General features: G+C 38.2%; 1 long non-coding RNA gene across 1 annotated transcript in view; it reads right to left on the bottom strand.

The window, feature by feature from the left end:
* Positions 1-21438, bottom strand: part of LOC125610684 — a 118189-nt gene that overhangs the window by 25058 nt on the left and 71693 nt on the right. The window lies entirely within an intron of this gene.

Below are 21438 nucleotides of genomic sequence, written 5' to 3'. Positions count from 1 at the left end.
AAACTGAACTGATGTGCAAAGCACCTTGGATATTATGAAGGAAAATAACACTTTTATAGTACCTGTATAAGAAGGTTCTTTTCACTTTATGTGTTACATATTAACATATGTAAGAACCCTAGTAACCCAAAGAGATGGGTAGAATTGTTGTTTTAGAAAGAAAACTGAAGCACGGGGAGATTATATGACTCACCCCAAGCTACCCGGCTAGAAGGTGGCAGACACAGGGTTCAAGTACAAGTTATCTGACTCCAGCATCCAGGTCCTTAAGCCCTGAGCTTGACAGGCACTAAGAGAACAAGCAAGGTACAGAAGAGGCAGAACTAAGACAGGAGCAGTGGGAACGAGGACCATCCATGTATTCACAGAGAGGCATCATACAGGAAAGACAAGCACTCAGACTTCAACAGGACCCTGGTAAAAAGTCTGTGGTAAAAATGAACCAAGCTGCCATACTACAGGACAGGAGAAAAGTCTTGGCAGACTATAGATAGCCTTAAAAGATGATCTTTTTAACAAAGATATTTTTATGATCAGAAGCTTAATAATATCTAGGGGTACACCTGGAAAGAGTTTGAATGTGAGGGTCACCAGGGGATCAGAGCCAGGCAAGGACCTGAGGGTCGGGCTTCCAGATCCATTGTCTAATACCTGAGACAGGCTGAGGCTCAAAAAATGAAAAAATTCAAAAACAGAATCAAGGTCTCAGAGGCACAGCCCATGTGGCACACATCCTCTTGAGAGAGGCCCCTGGATTTCAGAAGTCTAGAAATGTGTGTGGAGAAATCAGGGAAAGCACAGCAGGTGCTGCCAGCTGGAGCCTTCTCTGTTTTATTCATGCCTCATTGGCAGACGGCTGGTTCCCAGGAGGTGGCTGAGTCTCACAAGGTTCAGATGTTAGAGGAAACAAATAACTAATTGTGCTGAACCTCAGCTTGGATTCATTCTGGGGTGTGGACAGGCGTTTGTGTCTCCAGAGATTGCAATGAAGTGGAAAGCGTGTATTAGCCAGCTTGGTGATCTGAATTGCACAGAATAATTGAAGGGTTGCCAGATCTGTGGGTGACTAGATGTCCCTCGTCAGCCCGGATCATCCTGAAAAATCATGGCGATTGTCAACTGTGGCTTGCTTGAAAGGTGAGACATGTCTCCATTATCCCTGGGGTAACACATGAAGCATCTCTAAACTCATCTAAGTTTGGTGAAATTCTGTGTATTTTCATCTATGTTCTTGTACCTAGATGAGTAATAAGTCTACTCCCTGCTGTGTCAGAGTGCTTCCTTTTATGTGTTTTAAAACTACCTACTTGATGCATCAAACCCTGCACCCCTCCCCATTCTAGCTCAATTCAGAGGCCAGAATTAGAGCTATTGCTGACTGCTTCCCTATCTGCAGGATCCTGTGCTCAGGAGTGAGCAGGTGAAGGGAGGAGGGTAAGAAGCCTGGTTTTTGCCTTCAAGTAGCTCTCCAATATTTGGGGACACAGATGCAACTTCATATAACAGAACTCCATCACCATGACCACGGAATAATTAAAACTGCATAAGATCTCAAGTAATGACTCAAGTCATTAGATCATAGAGAGGTTTCCTAAAGGAAGTAACTCTCAGCTTGACCTTGAAAGTGCAGTAAGATTTCAATGGGAGAAGAAAATGGTAATTTGAATATTGCCTGAATGTCCTTAGAAATAGGGGAAGATAGGAACAAAAAGTAAAATACATTCAAGTTGTAGTATTGGCAGAGAGTCCACATGATGACATCCAGGAGGGAGTTTACAGGATTTTAAGTATGAACATGGATGTCACGTGCCTAAAGAGATAAGAGTGGTACAACACAGAAGAGGCGAGTCAGAAGAGAAAAGCCTGAGCCAAGAAATTTGGGGGACACCTAGTCTCAGAGACAAAAGTGCAGCCAGAAACATTGGGCTGAGGAGCAGTAGTCGGAGGGGATGAAAAATTGTCAGCATATCAACAAAGAAGAGCTTCCGAAAACAATACCACTTGGGTGGAGACCTAGAGGCCATAGGAGTTGACATCCAAAGCCTCCCCAAGAGCGGTTTCCAAAGAGCAATAAGTGTGTAAGCCTGATTGAAATGGATGAAGAAATGAAAGAGGTGAGGGAGTAGTGAAGTGAGAGCTCTTCCCTTTCAGTAAGTGGGGTGAAAGGAAGATGACATCTTGAATGGAAAGTGGGGTGAAGGAAAGGGATTCCTCAGAGCAACGGGTAGACAGTAGGCAGATGAGGTGCACATGATTTCTCACTCTTGCGAGGTTTAAAATCCAAGTGCAGATGCATAAGTTCTTCTGAGTTATGGGTTTATGGTTTAATAAGTGTGGTGGGTTTTTATTTGTTCGCCTGGCTTCTTAGGAAGGTCACACTCCCTCTTTTGGTGAACTACACCTGCTGCAAGAGCACGGTTCCCACGGGGACCACCAGGGTCGGTGCTCACATCCCTATGCCCACACACAGCTACTGGACCACGGGATGGACATGTAGCAAAGGAGGTCAATCAAATCCTCACCAGGATTTTTCAAGCAGAAGCTAGAGGAAGAGGCGGAGTCCCTCTCAAAGGCAAGGTCAGAACCTGAGCCTGAAGCTGCTAGTAGGTACATTCCAAACCCAATGGAAAAGATCGGAGAATAAATCCAACCCAGGATGAAAAGCAAAAGAGAAAGGAGACAAGGAGGAAAAGAGTCCCGCGGATAGTCAAGTCCCTGACACCAAGGCTCACCACTGCCCCTGCCCCTCTTGCAGCTTTGTGAGTCTTCTAGGAAGTTTCCCTTTCCCTCTGGGCTAGCCAGGCTCCGGTCACATGCACTCTCAAAAACCTCCTGCCATCCTAGAAGGATTGCTGAAGGAGTGAAGAATAATTTTTAGAAGTTGCAATTTGAGACTTCCAATTGATAAAAATAGTTGCAAGATTTGTTTCGGTCAATACTTTCATAATAAGCTGGAGTTGAGACAAGCGCAGAAGAGAACACATCACCTTGTCGAAAACTTGGAGGTAATATTAAATATTTCATGTTCACAAGAAAATACTCAGTGAGAGACCGACTTTGGAGCCAGACTTCCTGAGTCAGAAGCCCGGCTCTGCCATCTACTAGCAGAGTGAACTTTGGGCAAATTTTCTTTTTCATTGTGGTAAAATGCACATAAATGAAAATGACCACTTCTGCCATTTTAAAATGTGCAAATTCAGTGAGGTTCAGTACATTTACAATGTTGTGCAACTATTAACATTACCTAGTTCCTGAAAATTGTCGTCACCCTGGAAGGAAAGCCCACAAGCACAAGCAGTCATTCCCCGTTGCTTCCCCGACTACCCCAGACCCAGTCCCTGGAGACCATGAATCTGTTTCTGTCTCTAGGAAGTTGTCTATTCTGTAGCTTTCATGTAAGTGGAATTAGATAATACGTGACCTTTTGTCTTCATCTTCTTTTATTTACGTAATATTTTTCAAGGCTCATCTATGTTGTAGTCTTATCAGTACTTCATTCCTTTTTATGGCTGAATAGTAGTCCATTGTATGGATATTGTCCATTTTATTAATCTATTCATCAAATTGATAGACATTTGAATTTTTTCTACCTTTTTCTTCTTGTGATAGGGCTACTAAGAAGGATTGTGTGCAAGTTTTTGATGGAAGGTCTGCTTCCAACTCTTTGGTGTTTATAACCTAAAGTAGAATTGCTTTACCATGTTTAGCTTTTGAGAAACCACCAAACCATTTTTAACAATGGCTACACCATTTTCTGTTCCTGCCACCGATGTAAAAGGATTCCAATTTCTCAACACATGCCAACACTTGCTATTTTCTGGTGGGGGCGTTGGTTTCGGGTTGTAGTTTTTGTTTAGTTGGTATTTATAGCTATCCTAGGGCATGTAAAGTAGCAATTCATGTAAGTTTTTAAAATTTTCACTCCCTAATGATTAATGTTGTTGAGCATCTTTTCATGTGCTTAATGACCTTTTATACATCTTCTCTGGAAAAATATTGGTTCAAGCTCTTTGCCCATTTTTAATTATGTTGTCTTATGGCTGATATTTATGTAATCTGGAAACCAGACCCTTATCATATATGTAAGTTGCAAAAATTTCTCTGCACTCTGTGGGTTGTCTTTTCACTTTCCTTATAGTGTTTTTTGATGAACATAAATAATAAATTTGGATGAAGTCCTATAGATCTGTGGTGGTGTTGTAGTTTTGGTGTTGTATCTAAGAAATTGTTGCCAACTCCATGGTCATAAAGATTTATTCCAATGTTGTCTTCTTAGAGTTTTATGACTTTAGTTTTATTCATTCATTCATTCATTTGTTCATTCGTTCATTTTGGTACTGGGGATTGAACCCAGGAGTGCTTAACCATTAAGCCACATCTCCACTCCTTTTTATTTTTTCTTATGAGAAGGGTCTTGCTAAGTTTACTAGGGCTGAGACTGGCTTTGAACTTGCAATCCTTCGGCCTCAGCCTTCCAAGTTGCTGGAATTACAGGCATGTGCCACTATGCCCAGCTTAGCTTTTATATTTTAGTCTTTGACTTGAGATTTTTTTCACTTTTCTATACAGTCTGAGGTAAAGGATTTGGGCAAGATTTTAACATCTCTGCACTTCAGTTTCCTTATTTGCAACATTAATACAATAATACTACCTACCCCATGGGATTTTGTGACTATTAAATAAGATATGTAAAGTGCATAGAATGAGTCCAGCACATTCAATAAGTAAATATTCAAGAATATTAATTGTTGTTTGCTATTGTTGATTGTGATATGATAGAAATGATTTCAAGATAATTCATTAAAGAGACTAAAGAAGTAAAGAACAGAATTTACTTCTCTTAGTAAAATGTGTTTCAGGTTGTTTAAATCAATTTCAATCATCTGTGCATTGTGTTTTTCTTTGACACAGTAGTATCATTGCAGTAATAGAAGTGTAGTCTCTCAAGAAAGAAGCTACCCTATGCTAGTCAGACATGGGGTAGCTTATACCTGGGAATTTGTGCCTATTTCTCAGCCCAGTTTCAAAGAAATTTAAAATTCCAAGTCAAAGCTGATATGGCAAGAAAGAAGTAAAAAACTTCAAAATGACCCAGTTTGGAACTGCTGACATGGCTGAGGACCGAGGCAAACTTCATGAGAAGGTGACCAAGCTGGGCTTCAGGATCCTTCTGACACAGGGCCTCTTCCAGTTATTCAACTAAAATTTCAACTTCATTTATATTCACAATTTTGTATTCTTATTCTTAAAGGGAACCCAAAATCAAATCTACTTGGAGACCAACAAAACCTCTATCTTCACTGATGGAATAAATAAAAGGGCTGCTATCTTTCTTCATCCTAGGCCAACTCAGAGAATAATTGATTGGCTCCCAAGGGAATGAGTCCAGCACTCAGCAGAGGATGGGGACCATCAGCTACAAGCTTCCTCCCAACACTACAGTTCCAACTTCTAAGTCTCACCCCTTCCCAAAGGAACAATTCTGAAGGGTCTTTTAGTCACATGTTTTTAATGCAGTAATTCTTAACCATAAGATAAACACTCACACGAACATGCATACGGAGACCAAGTTAAACGTGACCTTGACATACATGGCAGAAATGGAAATATTTTTTTAAAGTTACAAATTCTGAGCTTGATTCACCACGTCTTCAGCTTCATTCTACCTTTCAGGGAATCTGATTCCTAACTGGTTAAATACAAATGAACAAAGAAAAAATAACTATCTGCCTGCCTCCTGCAACTTTATTCTTAATTTTCTATAAATTTTTAAATAAAAAGTTTTTATCTATTTTAGCATTTCTAAGATCTTCTGGCCTACTCCCATGATAACTATAATTACGATGTTAGCCCTTGTGAAATTAATTGAGAAGTTTACCTCTGCCTATTATTGGACAGTTCAAAGATAGGAATTAATCATTCATGGGAAGTTGTTAAAAGATTGCCTGTAAATCTGTTAGCCTGGAGCCTTTCTGGATGTTGGTTATTTGACAATTTTTATAATTTTTTTAGTGATTACTGGATGTTCTATTTGAGGTAATTTTGTTAATACATCTTTTCCTAGACAATCATTCATCTTATGCAGATTTTTAAAAACCTTGTCATGGTATGCTTCGATAATTATTTTAACAATCTGCATATCTAATTTTTTTTCTTTTCCTTGAATATACTGGCAAAAAGTTCATACCTTGAGTGTTTCTAAAAAGACAGCTCTTTAATTTATTGAGCAATTCTATAATTTTTCCATTTTACAATTCATTAATGCTATTTTCAAATTTTAATTATTCTGAAATTTGAATAATCTTTCAATAGATGTCAAAGAAACTTAGCATGGCCAAGTAGGGAAGCTGTTGAAATGCAGTTGTAATTCCTACATACTTGAGATCTGAGCCATGCATAGAACAATAAGATGTTCCATTTATCACCTCAAATGAGTTATTTGCATTGATAGTTCAACATAGGGTTAAATTTTTGCTTAAAAACGATTTATGCATTTTCATTTAAAAAGTGATTCAAAATATCATATTATATTACTGCATTGAAGTGAACATTTGTGTGTGTACGTGTGTGTGTAAATGATTATCTTATACAAGGCAATACAATCAAAGATAGCAGAAGTTGATAAATTTCTCACAAAGTTGATAGAGTTTACAAAGCTAGGGAGTATGACCAAATGTGCCAAGTTTCTGGAGATACTAATTATGATTCAGCTATATGTATTCCAACAAGGGGAAAAAAGAATTAGTTCAACCCAGTAAGAAAGCAAGTAAATACCTCTCAATATGCTTTCAAATTTAACTGCAAATTCTAAAGATCATAACAATGGTTATGATCAGAGAACAGGAATGAAAAATGATATATCACCATGATGTTGCAGAAAATCAGTGATTACAAAAGATGTGCAGAAAGATCATCAGACTTGTTCTTTGCAATTTTTTTTCTAAAATTTATATGGAATTACAATAAGCACAGACTAGCCAAAAGAACCTTTAAAAGATAGGACACAGTTGGAGAAATTATAAGACCTGATATCAAGACTTACCATTAAGCAGCAATAATCAATACTGTATGTGCTTTGTTATGAAGACATACAAAAAGGTCAATTAAACAAAGAAGATCATCCACAAATAGATCTACTGGCTCAACTGACTTTCAACAAAGATGCCAGGACAAATCACTGGGAAAATAAAAATATTTTTAAGGTATGATAAGGAAAAAAAAACTAGGTAACTGTAAGTAAACAAAACTGAATTTCAACCCGTACCTCACACCAAACATAAAAATTAGTATAATATAGGTAATACATCTAAATGTGAAAAAAAAAGGTTTCTAGAACAAAACATAGAAGAATATATTTACAACTTTGGCATAAGTTGGCCTTTATTAAAACAAAAATTTCTGCCTATCAAAAGACTCCATTAAATGAAATGTGAGCTGTATACTGGGACAAAATATTTATAATTTACATATCTTAAAATAAGTATAATCCATATATACATTCTCCTATAATTCAGAAACAAATAAAAAAACTGGAACTTAAAGATTTATGAACAGGCTGAGGTTGTGGCTCAGTGGTAGAGTGCTCTCCTAGCATGCATGAGGCACTGGGTTCGATTCTCAGTACCATATAAATATAAAATAAAGATACTGTGTCCACCTAAAAATCTAAAAATTAAATATTAAAAAAGATATATGAACAGCTAATAAATACATGGAAAAGTACTCAACATCACTGGTCATGAGAAAATGTAAATTAAAAACACAATGGGATACTATGCTATGCTCACTGGAATGAAAACATTTTAAGTAAATAGCAAATGTTGGTAAAGGTATGGAGCAGTTGAACTTCTCATTCAAGACTGATGCAATTTACCAACTACTTCTGAACACTTTTAATCAAGGTAAATATAAACCACAAATATATACATTGTCAAAATACTTCAAATTACACTTAATATTTGTAAATTTTATTGTATAGTATAGTTCAATACAAATTTTTCTTCAATTAATCCTTGACTAAATTTTCATAATTGTAAAGGCCTGAGTTTAGGAAATTTAGAAATATTATCCCAAGCAGTCTGCTGTCTAAAGGTATACTTTGAGTTTCTTGTTTGCCATAGGAATTATCTCAGAAAGTGATTTTTAAAAAGTCTCAAATAGCCAGCCATCATGGGTGCACACCTAGAATCCCAGCAACTCAGGAGGCTAAGGCAGGAGGACCACAAGTTTGAGGCCAGCCTCAGCAACTTAAGCCTTAAGCAAATTAGTGTGACCCTGTCTTAAAATAAAAAAATTTAAAAAAAAATTAAGAGCTGGGAATGTAGCTCCCTGACAAAGCACCCCTGGGTTCAATCACAAATATTCCCCCACCCTACCCATAAAGACAAAAAATCTCAAATCATTGAATTTTTTGTTTTTCAAATGCAATTACTAATTTCCCCCTCTAGTGTGCTGTAGTCAAAATGTAATTTGTGAAATTTCTGCTGTTGATAAGTGTAACAATTGTTCTTTAAGAGCCAATGATGAATTTCTGTAAAGGTCTAAGTTAAAAATAAAAAAGGGAGTCTGAAATATCCTCATAGATATGGAAGATATGAAGAATAGAAAGATATAAATGAATTGAAAAAAATAAAAAGTTCTTTTTAATATTTTTTTAATATAACCTATCAAGGACAAAATTTTCTTTATATTTTGAACACATTTTGCACTACACATCTCAAGGGTCTACTTAAACATATTTATTTTCATTTGGAAAATAAACCATAGGATTAAATTTTTTTTTCTTTTAAACTCCTTATATTCCATTGTTTTAGATATATTGCCTACAAACAATACTTAGTTGAAATTCATAGGGATCTTGAAAAATGAGCTGAGAATTCATATCTTCTAAAATGTAGTTTGAGTAATTTATAGCTACAACTGACATATCAGATATTTATTCTTTCATCTTGTTTTCTGTTTTTATGTTTTCTTACTCTACCTTTTTTTTGTGGCTTTTTTTTTTTTTTTTGATGGGGTGGATGGGTAGGTAAATTGGACCAGTTGGTTTCTTTTCCTTTTCTCTCTGCCCCCCTCCCCACTCCCTTCTCTCTCATTGTAGCTTTTGTATTTGGTTTCCAAGAAAATTTTTCTCTAGATTAAGGATCTTATGACTAAAAAACATTTGCTCAACACAGATTTGGATATATCCCTGGTTGAGTTGTTTTCAGACTTAAGGATAATCCTTTCCTGGCATAAGATTTCCATTCTCATTTCTTTCAGGTAAAGGTTTTCAAGAAGGGTGCATATTTCTAAATCCTTGCATATCTGAGATGTTTTTTTTACATTATTTCACAAGTTAAGATTACTAGGCTGGGTATAAAAGCAATACATTACTTTGATTTTCAAAATTCTGCATACAATACTCCATTTTCTTCCAAATTTAAACTTTCAGAGTAAAAGCCAGAGAACAGCCAGATTTTTATTATATTTTTAGAATACTCTGTTTCTTCTACTTAGATGTTTATGAAAGTCTTTTCTTATGGTTATGAATTAAAACTGTTGCCAGGATACATCATTGTGTGTGCCTTTGTTCATTGATCTGTCTGGAACAAAATGATTTTTTTCAATCTGGGTCTTACTTCTGCTCATGAATTTTTTTTTTCCTGTTACTTCTTTAATTGGTGCTTTTATTCCATTTAAGTATTTTCTTCAGGAATACCAACCATATATTTATTCTCTGCTCTTTAATATCCAGACCTTTTGTATTCTATGGAGGAAGCCAAACAGTTCCCTGAAATTCCTCAGGATGGCTGGAATTCCCTTGACTCTCCTCTACCTATTCAAAGCGCACAGCATCTGGTCCAAGGCTGTTTTCTGCATGACGTCATCTCGCACGCAACTCTTCTAGTGATGTTCCCTCTTGCTCCCCAAACACTGATTTCCTGATACCATGAATCCACAACATCCATAAAAATCTAAAATTCCCAGCATGCACTGAAACCAGGGCTTGCTGTTGCTGACTCATCTTCTTGTGATGGTTTTGTTGCCAAACCCAGCCAAAACTTTACCTGAAAGAAATGCTTCACATGGGTAAAAGCCCACCTGCCCAGATTCTCATCAATGCCAACTTCAAGCCTGAGTCTGACAATGGACAGAAAAGAGGCACCTTCCCTCCTCATTTTTGAGGGGTTCTATGTCATGACAATATCATATAATAGAGCTGCTAGGGTACCATGAAAAGAGGCAGATCTGGTCTCAGCTTTGCTTTTTATAGTCACATAGATCAACAATTTTGAAATTATACTGGTTGTGTGCATGTGTGTGTATGTTTAAATTCTTTTTCAAAATTTTGTCTCCATATGCATTTTAGTAGGAAAGTTGAGAAAGATTTCATGGGGGGTTACTGCTAGCCAGGCTCCACTTTTAGCTAGAACTCCTATTGCTTCTTAATGAATAATTAAAATATATCTGGGGAGAATATTCAGCAACTTATGCTGGAGATTATTCACTGAATATATGAAGTCTGGGTATCTTGATATAAAAAGAGAAATATTATTTTTTTCAGTACAGAGATAAAATTCCTAACAACTGACTAAGATTCCTAATAGAAATGATGACAAAGAATGGTATTCCTAAAATAAAAGGCTTATGCAGAGAGCTCAAGTTGCTCTCCACCCAGGCAGAATTAAGAGTACCATTCTGCAGATTTGGGATTAATGTCGCCACATCAAGTCCTAGCTATAATGCAGGCAATAACGTTTTGTGAAAAAGAACACCATGTGGCGGCCTTGCTAATCTTCTAGATGAGAACGAGTTGGAAGTTGGCAACACGTATTGGCATGCCTTGGACTAAAAGGAGTTCTTAACATGACACTGCAGCTTTTAGGGCCACTGAGAATTAATATGAAATATTCGGTCAGATATAACGTGAAATATGGGCAACGAACTATAAGGTAGTTGAATACTAAACTCTGAAGTCGATTGAAATTTTCAGTGTTTGCAAAGTTCAAACTAAAACCTACCAGAATGAGATCACGGTTATTAGTTTGATGCCTGTATGAATGGAGCATAATAATAATAAGAAAAAAAAAAAGCTACTACCTGACAGTCTATTTGAGGTTGAGACTTGCCATCATTTTTAAAAAGAATTTAGGACGATCATTTAGTTAAAAGAACCTAAATGGAGAAGTGGGCAAACATCTTGTTCTGGGAGCTGAAACTGCTTCCACCAAGAATAAAATGTTCCCCCATGAGAAATATGAGCTCTCCATGATTAGTGCTTTAAGTAAGGGAGGTCCAATCACCTTTCTGAGGTCAATGTTAATACCCCCAACCTCCCAAGAGCTGAACAGCTCCCAGTTCTTCACCGGCCAAATGAGCAGAAATTTAACAAGAAAGAGCTTGCCCTGGACATGCTAAAGTAAGACTCAAACTACAGCCAGAACTAACCTAATTTCCCAAGTAAAATGTATCAGAAAGGAAGATAGGACAGGGGTATAGAGAGGGATGGAAATTGGGCAGCTGAGACTGGAATGGCATCAGGAGGTGGGCAAAATGTTTTTAAAAGCAAAACCTCAGTTCTCTGGCAATACATAACAGGGAAACATCTTGTTGGAAGCAGTCTGTCCTTTCAGTAGGAGGGGCCCTGCTAATCCTTGGATTAAATTATTTTAGAACAGAAAGAGAATTTAGAGATTATCTAGTCCTGCCCCTTTATTTGAGGACACTTAGGCCCTGAGAGATTAAAAGGCTTGCTGGGCTCATGTGGTAAATTAGTTGCAGAAGTGAAATTATAACCCCAATTCTTTGGGTGCTCATTGTGATGTTTTTTTCCACTATACCAGTCTCCCTGTGCCTCCTCTCATGGAAACTCTAAGGGAAGCAGCATGACGCAATGGAAAGAGACCTGTATTGATTCTAAGTTCTGTGTTCCAGTCTTCTCCCATCTAGTTTGAGTGACAGAATCCTAGACGCCAAAACATTTAACTCATGCTGCCACTCAAAGCCAGAAACTTCCACATACAAGCAATGAACAGCTAGGTGGGCACCAGGTTCCTGTGAACTCCTCTCAGGAACAGATATCTGTGTTAATCAGCTTTCTGTTGCTGTAACAAATGCTTGAGATAATCAACTTATAAAGAGGAAAAAGATTAATTTGGGTCACAATTTGGAGGTTTCACTCCACAATCAGTTGGACTGTTGTTTTTGAGCTTGTGGTGAGGCAGCACACCATGGTGGGAGCACATAGAAAAGGGAGCCCTCAAATCATGGCCGGATGGGGAAAAGAGGAGGATAAGGGAACTGGGGTCCCAGTCAAGAGCATGCCCTCCTCCATTATGGGCAGAAGACCTCACCCACGAGGCCCCACCTCCAGGTTCTACCACTGCCCAACAGCACCAAGGGCTTGGGGGTAGGGTTTGGATCTGGAACATACTCCCAAAGCTCATATGTTGAAGACTTCATCTCCAGTGTAGCAATGTCCAGAGGTCCAACTTTTGGGACACGATTAGATCACAAGGGCTCTAACTTCATCAGTGAATTAATGCATTTGATGTTTTAATAATCTGAATGGACTACTGTGGGGAGGTAGAAACTGTAAGCAGACAAGGCATAGTTGGAGGAAGCAGGTCACTGAGGGTATGCCCTTGGAGACTATATTCTGTCCCTGGTCCCTTCTTCTTTCTGCATCCTGGCTGCCAATAGCTGGGACACTTTCCTCTGCCACGCCTTTCTACCATGAAGCTTTGCCTGAGTTCAGGCCCAAAGCAATGGAGATGGCTGACCGTGGGCTGAAACCCGTGAAACCAGAAGCCAAAGTCAATCTTTCCTCTTTTGTTTATATCGGGGTTTTTGGTCACATCAACAAAAAACTGACTAATACAGCTGGGGACCAAGACTGTAATACATGGGTCTTTTCGGGGACACTTACCCAAACCATAGTAATTTTCACTACCTCAGAGAAGGCTGATACTCCTTGTAGGAAGCATTCTTTGATGATCTGAAATCTGCTTCCCTGAAACTACATTACTGATCTCCAATAAGTGGACTTCATCTTTTCCAAGAACTGTTAAACTGTCCTTTAGTTCAACATTCACTCAGCTCATACTTGCTAGGTCCCATTCTACATCCTAGAGTTATCAACTTGATATTGCAGAGCACATAATCTAATCAGGATGGTCTTTACTTACTCTTAAATATGTTAATACACGTGTACAATTGCAGGGCACACGTAAATACTCAATAAATATTAGACATTATTCTTATTGACTACTACAGAGTTAATCTTTCCTTCTGTTGGACCCAAACTAAATCTCCTCTTGTAGATTGAAGGTTGGCAAGCTGTCTGGAAAGGGCCAGGGGTAAATACTTTAGTTTCTCAAGCCATTCAGTCTCTGTCACGACTCCTCAACTCTAATTTCTGGCATGAAAGTGGCCATAGAAAATATGTGAATGAGTGGGTTTGGCTGTGTTCCATAAAACTTGGTTTTCAAAAGTAGGCAGCTGGCTGGATTTGACCCACAGGCCACCGTTTGATGACCTCCATTCTAAATGCTTCACTGTCCTCACCACCCTCCTGCAGTTTGCCAATGGCCTTTTACAACATGTCACTGAAAGCTAAATACCTTGCTCTAAACATCTAGGGCCAGTCTAAAACACAATAGGGTTATTAAATACCAGGAATAGGATACAAGCCAATTAATGGCTCAGGTTGGTTATCTTTTTAAGTAAGAAGAGTGCCTCCATTAATTTATTTTTAGTTTAAAACGTGCTTTCAGAAATACTATCTCATTTAATTTTATTCACTGCATCCCATACATTGGTTTAATATCAGTTTTGAAGGTACTTAGAAATCCTGATTCCTGAGATTAAGAATGAGTGCCTTATTAAAACAGAGGGAGTAAATAAACAGCAATATTCTGATAATGGAAAATCTCCAGCCCCCTTTTCCCTAAACAGTTACCCAAACTATTCTGGGAGGAAGATTTAAATCTACTACCCCACATACACACACCAGGTTAAGAGATTAAAGGATTCTACCCTACGAAAGTAGGCCTTTTAAAAAACATATTGGCATTTTAAGAATCCCCAACTAAAGAGACAGTTCTTTCCGGGTGGACAGTTGCCAAACTCTGCCCAAGAATACATAGTGTTTTCAATCAGCTCTCTTTAAAATATGAACAGACAGCCAAGGATCATCAGGCATTTTAGAAGAATGCCAATATTTACAACAGAGACCCATATAGTCATGTAAAAATAAGATAGGAAACACAAAGAATTAGAAATAATATAAGAAATTTTAAAAAGGAATCTTCCTCCCAGGGGAAAAAAAAACTAACTGATATCTTCAGAGAGATTTTTTTAAAGCCTATTAGATTTATTAAACAAGAAGAGAATTCCATGGGGCAGAGGGGGAGAGGACAGTGTCCAGATACAGTGATCCCCTTTATCCACAAAGGATACATACATTCCCAGACCCCCAGTGGAAGCCTGAAACTGCAGATAATACTGAACATGTGTATTCTATGTGTTTCCTTATACAGATATGCCTCTGATAAAGATTAATTTAACAATTAGCTACAGCAAGAGATCAATAAAAAGTGATAATAAAATAGTACAGGGGCTGAGGCTGGGGCTCAGTGGCAGAGCACTTGCCTAGCATGTGTGAGGCACTGGGTTTGATCCTCAGCACCACATAAAAATAAATAAATAAAATAAAGGCATTCTGTCCATCTACAACTACAAAAAAAATTAAAAATAAAATAGTACAATTATAATAATACAGTGCAATAAATGTTATGTGAATGTGATCTCTCCCTCTCTCTCATTTTCTTCTGATTTTGTAATGCCAATGCCTTCATGATGAGATGAAGTGAGGTGGATGATACAGACATTATGACATAGCATTAGGCTACTACAGACATGCTACTTGGACACAAGCTCTGTGATACCTCTGCAGTCAAATTGATAATCTAGTCCAATACTAACAGGTGGGTAGCATATACAGTGTGGATACGTTGGATGAAGGGATCATTCATGTCCTGAGCAGGAAAGAACAAGATGGCATGAAATTTCGTTAGGTTACTCAGGATGGCACACAGTTTAAAGCCTACTAATCATTTCTGGAATTTTCCATTTAATATTTTCAGACCACAATTGACCAGGGGGAACCGAAAATGTGAAAACCAAAACTTTGGATAAGACGAACTACCGTATTCAGAGAATGTGAAAAATATTAGTATTTAAAAATAGGACTAAGGGAAAACGTAAACAGAATAGTTGAAAGATAAAGTTGAGGAAGTCACCCAGAAAACAAAACAAAAAGTGAGAGTATCAACATAAAACCTCTAACATTTAACTAACAGGAATTCTAAAGTGAAAGAACAGAGGAAACAAAAGAGAAGACTTATCAAAGAAATAAGCAGATGATGTCCTAGAATGGAAGGAAATTAGATTCCAGGTTGAAACGTCCCAGAAAAGTATAGTTCGAGATGCACGGTACCTGACAAATGGGAGCCAAATGTTAGAAGCCACTCATACAACTCATCTTCATTAGGTGCTGGTGGCCCAGCAGCAAATGGCCAAGACCCAGCTTCTGACTTTGAGAAGTTCACAGGCCAACAATGGATCAATCAGCCTTCTTCAAGCATTCCCCAAAGACTTTCACTAACAGACACATTTTACCCCAGACTAAAAAGTGCTTTGCCCTTAGTGGATCACAAGCCTGATCCAGACGACTAATTATTCTACCTTTTCACGACTCAGATTCCCTCCCACCCCTGGACTGGGGGAGTTAACTTTCTCCTCCAGAAGGGTCCCCCTCTCCCTTCTCTGAAACAGATTGTATGTAAATATTTATGCTTTCTCTCTGCATTCCACCTTGAATGGACCTCTACCTTGACAATGGACCTTCCCCCAGAGTAGAAACCATGACAGCAACAAGCAGATGATATAGATCTGCCTTCTCAATTTTTTTTTTTTTTTAATGAGACCTAAACAAGCAAGTGAGGATAAATAGACATAGAAACTTTGGTTTAGCACTTTCCAGGTCTTGACACAAATCCTCTTTACAACTTTGTGATCATTAAAATACAAAGTTCAGAAGGGTTCAGGTAACTTGCCCCAGGACCCAAAGCTTGGGAATAGTGCAGCTGGAGTCAAACCCAATCTTCCAACCCAAATCCCGAATTCTTCCTTATATTGCACAAATTTAACTGTACAGTGACTGCTGCTCTCAACTTCCTCACAAACAAAATCATGTAACTCAGCATTGATTTTTAAATCACCTTTAAAATTAATCATTAGCAATCCTGCATCACAAATTAACCTCTGAATAGATACAGTGGAAGACTTGATATTGCAGAGAAACATCTATGAGGTACCAAGACCCTGGATCTTAGGGAGTCAATAAACTGTAACAGAAAATTCAATAGCCCAGGGATCAGACATAAGCCTTTGTTTTATCTAAAATTTGACCAAATCATATAACCTGTGTGGACTTACTGGGTCTTATCTACAAGTGAGGGTTCTAAACATATTTAACTCAGAAGTTGCTGAGTCCTTTCCAACTGTAGATTTCATCTGAAAATGCAGAACTCTACGTTTTATTAAGAAGCGAATAAATATTAAAATTTGTTTAAACTCACTAGTAATCCAAAACACAAATCAAGAGGCCCATTTGCCTACAAAATAGGCAAATATTCTTAATGTTTAATATTTCTTCAATGGCCAAGTAATACTTGTTTACTCAGGGAAATTAGAAATAGAGAGGCAGAAAAGAAAAATCGGCACCCATGATCCACCAGTCAAAATAACTGCCACTAACATTTTTATGTAGATCCTTCAAAAACAACATAATGTTATTCTTCTGGTTTTATAATCAATTTACTCCCCAAAACATTGTGAATATCTTTTTATTTCAATAGGAGGATTGTAAATTCAAAGCCCAGCCTCAGCAACTAAATAAGCCTCTCTAAGCAACTTAGCAAGATCCTGTCTCAAAATAAATTTTTTTTAAAAAGTACTGTGGATGGCTCCATGGTTACGCACCTCTGGGTTCTATCCCTGGTGAAGAAAGAGAAGGAGAAGGAAGAACAGAACTCTATGTGGTTGTATCATAATTTAACCAATCCCCCACTGGACATTGATACTCTTCTGTTATTCTGCTATTATAAGTAGTGCAAAAGTCAAAGTCCATGTATATAGAATAGCCTGATTATTTCTCCTGGCTGAATTGGTAGGAGTGAAATTGCTAGTATGTACATATTTAAGGCTTTCAATGACATTTGCTACAATGTCTCCAGAAGTACACTGCACTTCTTCACCAGCGCCATCTGAGAGTGCTTTATATTGTGTCATCAACACTGCATGTAATCATCTGATCAATCTACCTGTTCAATTTGGAGTTGTTTGCCCATGAGTTAAAATTTTTCATACTCAGCTACAAACATTTTGAATTATTTACTTTTTTATGATGATTACATCCATTGCCTCTTTTTCTACCAGGCTATTCCCTTGGAATTTTTTACATAAAGACGAATTGAAGGAAAAGAGGTTTGTTTCACTTTGAAAAAAGAAGACTTAGGCGAGGTATGATTACAAAGCATACACCTTTAAAGAGATGCCCTTTGTACAGTACTCTGTGCAGGAAGCAGGATACAGACTGGCATTTATTAGGTGTTAAAATGTACATTGATACAAACCAGAAGCCTGGACTGGTCACAAGCCAGTCTGGGTATCATTCAAAGGTGGCCTCCCATCCATCACTCCTGAAGATACCTGAATAGGCATGGGTTACCCACCCTCCCCGAACTCATAACAGGCCTCATTTACACCCCAGTCAGTCCAGAAAATTAAGGATGAGTGGAAGTGAATCCTAGTCTTGAATGATTGTCACATTCAAGAAATGTTAGCCACAGTGAATTGTAAGTTTATCCCACTTCTTATTATAAATATCACAGAACACCTCAGGTTAGTGTAAGATGAATAAATTGTAACCAAAAAATTTTGTCAGTATATTTTTAGAGTTGTTGGGTCCTGATTTTAAGAAGACATGAACCCCTGTAGCTTGGAATTCAATTCTAAGTACAAGGGTAGTTTTACACTCTCAGACAAAAGGAGGCAACTCCAAGTCTGGATTCTCGCTCTAAAAATGTCCTCAAAGTCCACTTACTTGGAAAGCAAGCTGTGCAGTGACCTTCAAGACCTGCTATTAGTTCTGGAGATGATATGATACCCTGAAACCAGGGTCCTCAAGCCAGGGTGGACCCAAGAGCCAAGGTAACATGGGAAGTGCAGAACTCGAGTATCAACAGCTCCATGTGACTTTTTTCCTGGAAACCCAGGGATAAGGACATCTACAAGCAGATTCCACAAACAGCCACTATCTGTGAATGCAGTCTCCTATCCAGTGGGATTTTAGCCACCATAGAAGTTACATTGGTAAGAACAGAATTTGATCTTTTAAATCTGCTCAATACTCTACAGTCCATCATAGCAAGTTCAGCAGGCAGAGTTTTAAAACTAATGCAAATTTCTAGAGTAGGTTGTCAACTATGAAAGAAGAAGTGAAGACACAAAGCTAGACCATATCAGTTCCCCATTTAAGCAACAACTCAGAAACTACCAGCATATGTAGGTAGGTGGCCAAAGAGTTTAGGATTGCTGCAGCATAGACTCAGCATCATTGCAATAGCCCATCACTGAGCACTCAGGCAAGAAAGGACCCCCACACTGTCTGGGTTCCTCCTCGTACATGAGCACAGACTGTGTGATAAGCTGGCCTGGTGAGCCTTCCTACCAATGGCTGTGCACAAGGAATCAAGCTTGGACATACATCCATGCTAGCTTATTTTTAAAAGATCTGACATAGCCCTCCAAAAGCTGAGCACCTAAGCCATTAACATCCAAGTAATGGCAGCAAATAGTAATGTTCTCTCATCTCTTTGCTCCCCGGATCTCACCAGCCAGAGATAATACATCCAGCCATGCCATGATGCTATACATTCTTTATAGAACTCCCAAACAAAACATTCCTAGGCACAGGGAATTTCTTTGGCCTGCAGGTAGGCATCCTTTGCATTTTATAAACACTAATAAATTTGACCATTTCATACATCTAGATTCTGTAACAAAATAGCCAAAATACAAATGCAAATAAGTAGCTAGGAAAAATACTTGAAGCAAATATAAAAGATAAACTGTATCTTTGTCATTTGAGAAACTGATTGTCAAGAAAATAACAAAACCATAAATACAATTATCCAAAGAAAATTATAAAACACATGCACACATATACATACACAATGCCCCCACACACACGTACACCACCAGACATCAAGAATGTTCATTCATGATGTGAACATACTTTATATAGAACCAGAGATGTGAAAAAATTGTGCTCTATATGTATAACAAGAATTGTAATGCATTCTGCTGTCATTTATTTTTTTAAAAAATCAATAAAAAATTGATTAAAAAAAGAATATTCATTCAAAGTAGTCTTATCTAATTTATTACTTGGCTCCCCAGAAAAATGTTCTTAGTGACATTTCTCAAAGCCCCAGAAATATAATGTCAATGGTCCTGAACATTACCACAGGAGTTCCTAAAGACCTTTGGAACAGCTAGGGGTTAGAGGCAGTGTGCTCTTTTAGAAGGGACCAGCACAATCAGCAGCTGGGACCCTCCTATCCCCTATCATTGCCTACTACCCCTTTTACTACCAACCTTTCCCCACCCCATCTGTGAGCTCACTCACATGAGACCCTCAGAACCCACAGGTCACAAAGTGTCACACTGTGCATGTCAGCTACACTTGTCACCCGGTCTCTTCCTCCATTACTTTTTCATGATTAACAGAGCAAAGGGAAAACAATTCTGGAGCTCAGGCACTTCGTACCTGAAAATATATGGGCTCTTTCATAAAGAAAAGTTCACTCCAAATGTATAGTACACAGGAAGTAAATGAGAGATTGGGATTGGGTGAACTGGTTTGCCAAGGACGCGGCAGAACTGAATTACTAATCACAGTGTAAAAGATGATGCTAGAAGAATAGAAAATATACACTGACTTAGAACCTACTTTGGTTTTTTAAATTTTATAACTGTTCAGAATACAGGACTCATTCATTAAGTATGAGCAAAAATTCTTAGAATAGAGCAGATGACACTAATGATTGTATTTTTTAAAAAATATAATAATATAAATATAAAAAAATAAAAAAGAATAGGGCAGAAGGCCCATTATGAAAGTCAGATTGTCTCTGCTCTTTGATGATCTGTTAGCAGTCAAATGGACTCTCTGACCAGCTGGTTTAATTAAACCCCAATTATCTGAGATCTGACACCTAGAAACAAGGAAAGAGCCCTGTAGACCAGAACGTGTCCCAAGAAGAGATTTTTGACTCTAGACAGAATAACTAGAACAAAATTAGAAAGAAGTGTTGATCTTGGGAAGATTTTTGGAATTTTAGGTTGGAGCAGGCCTAAGAGGCTATTCTAAGACCAAAGTACCTACATATGCATGAATGGCCCCTATATCCCTCCACACCGGTAAACATGCAGTTCTCCTGGGAGTGCTCTACCTTACAAGTGTGGAATAGAGCTTTCCTCCATATCCAAAGCTGAAATCTCCCTCCACTAAGTTAAAACACAGACCTATGCAGTGCTACACACATCACTTGGAAATCAGTTCTGGTTGTTTCCCTGTTGAAAAGGCAGGGTATTCCTCTCCTAAGTGAGATGGGGAGGGAGCAAATGGAATCCAATGAGCTGGACTTGACTTCATGCGTCCCTCCCATCCTTTCTTCCTTTCCTCTGACACAGAGGAAAGGATTCTCTTTTCCAGTCACATTAAGTCTTTCCATCTGCACTCTATTCCAGTGGTTCCCAAACTTTAAGGTGCATCAGATTTACCTTTTATTTTTCAGTACTAGGAATTGAATCCAGGAATCCTTTACCAATGAGCTTCAACCCCCATCCTTTGTATTTTTTAATTTAAAAACAAGTTCTAAGTTATCCAGGCTGACTTTGAATATGTGATCCTCTTGCCTCAACCTCCCCAGTTGCTGAGATTAACAGTTACACTCCACAGCATATTTACCAAATGAGCTTAAGAAAACACAGATTACTGGCTGTGTTGGTCAGCTTTTCATTACTGTGACAAAATACCTGAGAAAACAACTTAAAGGAGGAAAGATTTATTTTGGTTCACAGTTTTAGTTCATGTTCAGCTGTCTCCACTGCTTTAGTCCTGAGGCAAGGCAGAACATCATGGTAGAAGGGCATGGTGAAACAAAACTGCTCATCTTGTGGAGGCAGAGAAGCAGAAACAGAAGAAAAGGAAGAAACTGGGGACAAGATACAGTCCCAGAGGATACAGTCCCTAAGGACAAGATACAGTCCCTAAGGACTCACTCTCTTCAACTAAGTCCCACCTCCTACAGTTTTCATCACTTC

The sequence above is a fragment of the Marmota marmota genome, unplaced genomic scaffold, assembly GCF_001458135.2.
Source record: "Marmota marmota marmota unplaced genomic scaffold, marMar, whole genome shotgun sequence".
NCBI classification, from domain to species: Eukaryota; Metazoa; Chordata; class Mammalia; order Rodentia; family Sciuridae; genus Marmota; species Marmota marmota.
The sequence above is the reverse complement of the archived record's forward strand: the minus strand, read 5'-3'. Positions and strand labels throughout refer to the sequence as shown.